This window comes from Pipra filicauda, unplaced genomic scaffold (assembly GCF_003945595.2).
Source record: "Pipra filicauda isolate LSUMZ 115617 unplaced genomic scaffold, ASM394559v2 scaffold877_size60952_pilon, whole genome shotgun sequence".
In the NCBI taxonomy this organism is placed as follows: domain Eukaryota; kingdom Metazoa; phylum Chordata; class Aves; order Passeriformes; family Pipridae; genus Pipra; species Pipra filicauda.
In genome coordinates this window covers 4,407-10,070 of record NW_024105061.1, presented here as the reverse complement: position 1 = coordinate 10,070, position 5,664 = coordinate 4,407, and the positions used below count along the sequence as shown (strand labels likewise).

At 57.1% G+C, this 5,664-nt stretch overlaps 1 pseudogene; it reads right to left on the bottom strand.

Annotated features, from left to right (window-relative positions):
* Positions 1 to 1,604: 1,604 nt before the first annotated feature.
* On the bottom strand, positions 1,605 to 5,236 carry LOC113983385 (annotated as a pseudogene).
* Between the last annotated feature and the right edge of the window lie 428 nt (positions 5,237 to 5,664).

The window sequence follows — 5,664 nt, the reverse complement described above, 5'->3', positions numbered from 1 at the left end:
GGCTGATGGAATCAGGAGTCCATTGGGACAATCCAGGGCCTCATGAAATCAAAGGAATTCTGGGACACTGTCAAACCTCCTGGAACCAAGGGTTCCTGCTGACATGCGTGTCCTCCTGGAACCAAGGGAGCCCGGAGATATTTCTGAACCTCCCAGAATCCAGGGGCCATTGGGACCCTGCAGAACCTCCTGCATTCAAGTGCTCCTTGTGAAACTGCAGGCTCTCCTGGAACCCAAGGATTCCTGGAACACTGCAGAGCTCACGGAACCAAGGGGCCACTGTCCCACTGCAGCTCCTTCTGAAGCACAAGGGACCCTGGGACAATGGGAAATCTCCGAGAATCCAAAGGGCATTTTGGGACTGCAGGGCCTCATGGAACTAAAGGAACCTTTGGAGACTGTGGAAGCTCATGGAATCAAGGGGCCATTGGGACATGTGGGGCCTCCTGGAAGCAAAGGAACCCTGATAATTTCTGTGGGAACAAGTTAAGGCAGCAGCACCTGCATTCAGTTAATCAGGATAGAAAAGGAGTGTTTTGGCCTTGACTGGTGTTTTCCATCCAGAGAGTGCTGTTTGCCAAAGTGGAAACCACTTGGAATGCTCTGCATGGCAGCCTGTGTTTTTCTGTGGTGGTTGAACACAGCCAGCACATGAGGGGAGGGGAATGTGTGGGATCAGGGCACTGCTTTGGGGCCATGCTGGGAATTCCAGTGGACTAAAAGACAAAGCCCAGGTGCTGTTTCCAAAGGAACCCCAATGAAAGGGGGATGCCGGAAAGATGGGTGGACAAGTCCCGCAATGGAACTCTGTGTGTGCAGCCTCATTTTCTCCTTCAGCACCCACAGGAGAGGGGGCAAAAAGTGGGGGTTGTACCCCTAAACTGTTGGGGGGGGGAATTGGGGATTCAGGGAACAATGGAAAAGTGGAAGGATTAGGGAGAAGGGTGAAATAGGTGAGGTGGTCTGGCGGGTCTGACGGTCTTTGGGCACAGGAAGGTTGGCAAAGCAGGGTGGCCCCCCTGAGCTTCCTATTTCTGTGGGTTGCTGGAGGCTGCTGGATCCAATCTCAGCCTTGGGTTATTCCAGCAGTTTCCGTTTAGAGGAATTAGAGAGGTGTGACTGCAACACTTTGGTCCCCCAGGTCTTAATGATGGCAAATCAGATCTATTGATAGAAATCAATTTATTTGGGGTTACAAATGATCAGACAAAAGATCTTCATCACAATTATTTACTGCACAACAGAAACACTAAAACTACCAGGAGTACAGGATAAGATAGGACAGTGCTCTACACTAAAGCAATTGTTGAAGCAATTCTACTCAAGCTGGCACAAAAGCAAGAATTCTTAATTAGAGATGGATGGAACTTCCCCAGAACAATGCTTGTGGGGAGATCTCTGCTCTCAGCCTCCAGCAGTGACCTTGGGGGGTCCCCAGCCATGGCAGGAATCTCCACACATCCCCAAGAAAGGTTCTGTTGGAAGAAGCTGCCCCTGGGAAAGGGGACTGGCCCTTTCTGGTCAAAAGGGATGGACTGACAGTCACTGGACTCCAGGGGTTGCCTCACCATCAGGGGCTTCATTCAGAAGCAGCGGCCGAAGCTCTTCCTGCAGTCGGGGCACTGGTAGGGCTTCTCTTACTGGTGGGTCCGTTGGTGTTTGGTCAAGGCAGAGCTCTGGGTGAAGCTCTTCCCACACTCCCCACACTTGTAGGGCTCCTCCCTGGTGTGCATGCGCTGGTGCCTGACAAGGTGGGAGTTCCGACTAAAGCCCTTCCCGCAGTCGGTGCAGCGGAAGGGCCTCTCATCCGTGTGCGTCCGCTGGTGCTGATGGAGATGTGAGCTGGTGTGAAACCTCTTCCCACATTCCGAGCACTTGTAGGGCTGTTCTCCAGTGTGGATGCGCCAGTGGATGCGGAGGTTGGAGCTGTCCTTGAAGCTCTTCCCACATTCCCCACACATGTAGGGCTGTTCCCCAGTGTGGATGCGCTGGTGTCGGATCAGGTGGGAGTTCTGGTGGAAGCTCTTCCCACATTCCCCACATGTGTAGGGCCGTTCCCCAGTGTGGATGCGCTGGTGTCTGAGCAGGTTGAAGCTCTTCCCAAAGCTCTTCCCACATTCCAAGCACATGAAGGGCTTCTCCCTGCTGGGAGGCTGCTCAGGGACCACCAGGTCGGAGCTCCCCCTCAAGCTCCGGCCGCCTTCCCGGCACAGGCTGGCTCTTTCCTCCTCAGAGCACCCTGGGATGGCTTTGGAGCCCCTCCTGCGGGGGGATCTCCGGCCCTTTTCCTCCCCGCTGCCTTCCTGCGCCGGGGAGCCCTTCAAAACGGCCTCTCCCACCAGGGGCTCACGGGGGGATTTGTCCTCCGGGCTCTCCGTCCTCACCTCGGGGCCTGGGGCAGGAAGCAAGAAGGACAGGCAGGGGATTTGCCTCCGGCCCACAGGGAAGGCCAAGGACATCCCCCCAACTCCGGCCCCGGCAGGACGGCGGCGCCAGCGGGGTTGTCCTGCAGCCGGGGCCATGCTCGGCTGACAGAGCCAGCACAACACCCGCCCAAAGGGACACTGACTTCCTCCTCACCTGCCTGGGGGGACCAAGGCATCTTCCTCTTCCTCGCAGCCTCCTCCTCCATCCGACCAAGCCTTGGGAAGGACAAATCCTGATGGGGGGGGAAACAAGGGCTGAGCGCGTTGGCTTGGGGGTTCCTCCTGCCCAAGTCCATCTCTAGAACTCACCGGGCATCCTGTGACCATAAAATCTCCAAAACACCACGATTCAGCCCAGAAAAATCCAAACCACTGAGATTTCAGCAAAAAACCTCCTCAGAAATAATGAGATGAATCTCCCCTCAAACTGCAAAAAGTTAAGGTTTCAGCCAAAAAATACTCAAAAACATGAAGGTTACCCCGAGTAAACTGTTCCAGGTGTTCCCCGTATCTGGTCTCTCCTCTCTGGGGTTTGCAAGGTCTCCCCTATCTGGGATGCTGAGGGTCCCACTTAGGGATGCTGGGAGTGTTGGGGGTCCCAGGGGTCCCAAGGGTCCCTTCTCCTCTGACTCTCGCCTTCAGGGTGCTGCATTCACAGACATTCTCCCTCTCCAGGTTCTCCACTTTGTTGTCTCAGGGATCCCAGTGGTCCCCACTGTCCAAGGTTCTCCTTCTCTGTGCCCCCTCTGTTTCAGGCTCCCTTGGGTCCTGGGGCTCCTCCCTCTCCGTGCTCCCCCCTCCAGGCTGCCGGGGGTCCCCCAGCTCTGGCATCTCCCCGCTCCGCCCTCCACACTCGGCAGCTCCCGGGCTCCACACCCACCCCCGGCACTCCCGGGGGGCCCCAAACCCGCTGTGTCCCCCCCGCCGGCACCGGGCTGACAATGGAGCCGGCGGGGCCTGACCCAGCAACACCAACCCCCACCGTGGGGGGGACCCACATCCCCCCACCCACCGCCGGGGCTCTGCCACCAACCCAGCCGGGCACCCCCAAAAAACACCTCCTGCCCACCCCAAAGAGCCCCCAAGGGCACAGCCCTGCACAAGGGCCAGCTGTGCCCAAGGCAACCAAACAGCCCCACAGGCGGGGAGACACCAGAGGCTGCCCCAGGGCAACGAGAGCAGGGAGCAGATTGGGTCCCCTGACACAGGGACGGGCTCTGGGTTCAGCCTGACCAGGGGCAATTTGGCACCAACAGCACAGCCCCGACCGTGGACACACCTCCACGGATGCTGACTCCACCCCCTCCCTGCCCAGCCCATTCCAAGGCCTGATTACTCTCTTGGGAAGAAATTGCCTCCTAATATCCAACCTAAACCTCCCCTGGCACAGCTCCAGACCCAGCCCTCTTGTCCTACTGCTGCTTCCTGGCACAACAGCCCCACCCCCACCTGGCTCCAACCTCCTGGCAGGGACTTGCAGACAGTCAGGAGGTCTCCCCTGAGCCTCCTCTTCTCCAGCCTCAACACCCCCAGCTCCCTCAGCCTCTCCTCACACCACTTGTGCTCCACTCCCTTCCCCAGCCTCGCTGCTCTTCTCTGGATCCTCTGACCCCAAAAATGCTCCCCCTCCCATAGAAAGGCCAAGGGCATCTGGAGACAGTTGGGGGGCTTTGTGGGGCACTGGGTGATTACTGGGGGATGCTGGGACACACTGGGGGGAACCAGAGGGCACTGGGAGGGACTGGGGGGTTACTGAGGGACACTGGGAGGGACTGGAGGTGAACTGGGGCACACTGGGGGGCACTGGCAGAGAACTGGGGAGTTACTGAGGGATTACCAGGACACACGGGGAGACACTGGCAGGTTACTGGGCCATACTGGGGGTTACTGGGTGCTCACTGCAGGATCACTGGGCCATACTGGGGGGCAGTGGGAGGTCACTGGGACACACTGGATGGTCACTGAGGGGGTTACTGGGCCATACTGAGGGTAACTGGGAGGTCACTGGGATATACTGGGGGCACTGGGATCCCCTTACCCAGATGTGGTACATCTACCCCCCTGGATTTTGGAGTGCATCCCTAGGTCCCCTCCCCTTGGGGCTGGGGGACCCCTTGAACTCCATTGCTGGGCTTTAGGGGACCCCCTGAAATCCCCCCCTCGACCCATCGAAACCTCCTCAAGGACCCCTCATCCCTCCCCAGCACCCCCTAAACCCTCTCAGTGACCCACAAAACCCACCTGAGACTCCCCAAGCCCATTCAGGGACCCCCAATCCCCCCCACGGGCCCTCCAAACTGTCTGGGACACCTTAAACCCCCCAGAGACCCCAAAACTACCTCGAAGGTCCCCGCAAACCCTCCCAGGAACCCCAAACCTCCCCAGAGACCCCCAAAGCCCACCTGGGACACCCCAAATCTTCTCAGAAAACAAAACCCGCATCAGAGCCCCCCAAAACTCTTCAGGGACCTTCAACCTCCCCCTCGAGTCCCTTCAGGGACCCCTTAAAACGTCCCCGGGAACCCCCGAACCCCCCCGCTAAACCCTCCCGAGCCCTCCAGCCTTTCCACCCACACCCGCGCTCCCCGCAGCCCCCGAGGGGATCCCCAGACCCCGCTCTCGCCGCCCCCCCGCCAACTCACCCAGCGAAGTGCAGCGGCCGCAGGCGAGTCCTGCTCACTCCCGACCACGAGGCCAAAATGGCGCTCGCTCCGCGCGCCCTCCGCCTTTACAGACCCGCCCCGCAGCCAATCAGCGCGCGGCCACGGCCCCTGCCCGCCCTTCGCCACGCCCCCACCTGCGCGGTGCATTGTGGGAGTTGTATTCCCTGCGGCGGGGGAGGATCGGACTTGTTGGGGTTTAGTTTTTCTGTCTTCTTTTATTTTCTCTTTTTTCTTTTCTTTCTTCTTTCTTTCTTCTTTATTTATTCCCCTTTTTTATTTTTCTGTCTCTTTTTTATCTTTTCTCTCTTTTTTCATTGTTCTTTCTTTTTGGTTTTTTTTCTCATTTTTTCCTGTTTTTTCTTTCTTTTTTTTCTCTAAAGTCCAGACAACTTTAGAAATAAATTTAAAAGCCAACATAGTGCTATAAATGTAGGATGTAAATGTAAGGAAGTCTTAATGAAATCTCTGGCAAGACTTCACTCATACTGTGCTCACTAATACTTACCACATCATAAATATCTGCTTTTTTAAAAATGTGAGAAGACAGTTGATCCCAGGAATAAAAGTTATGAGCT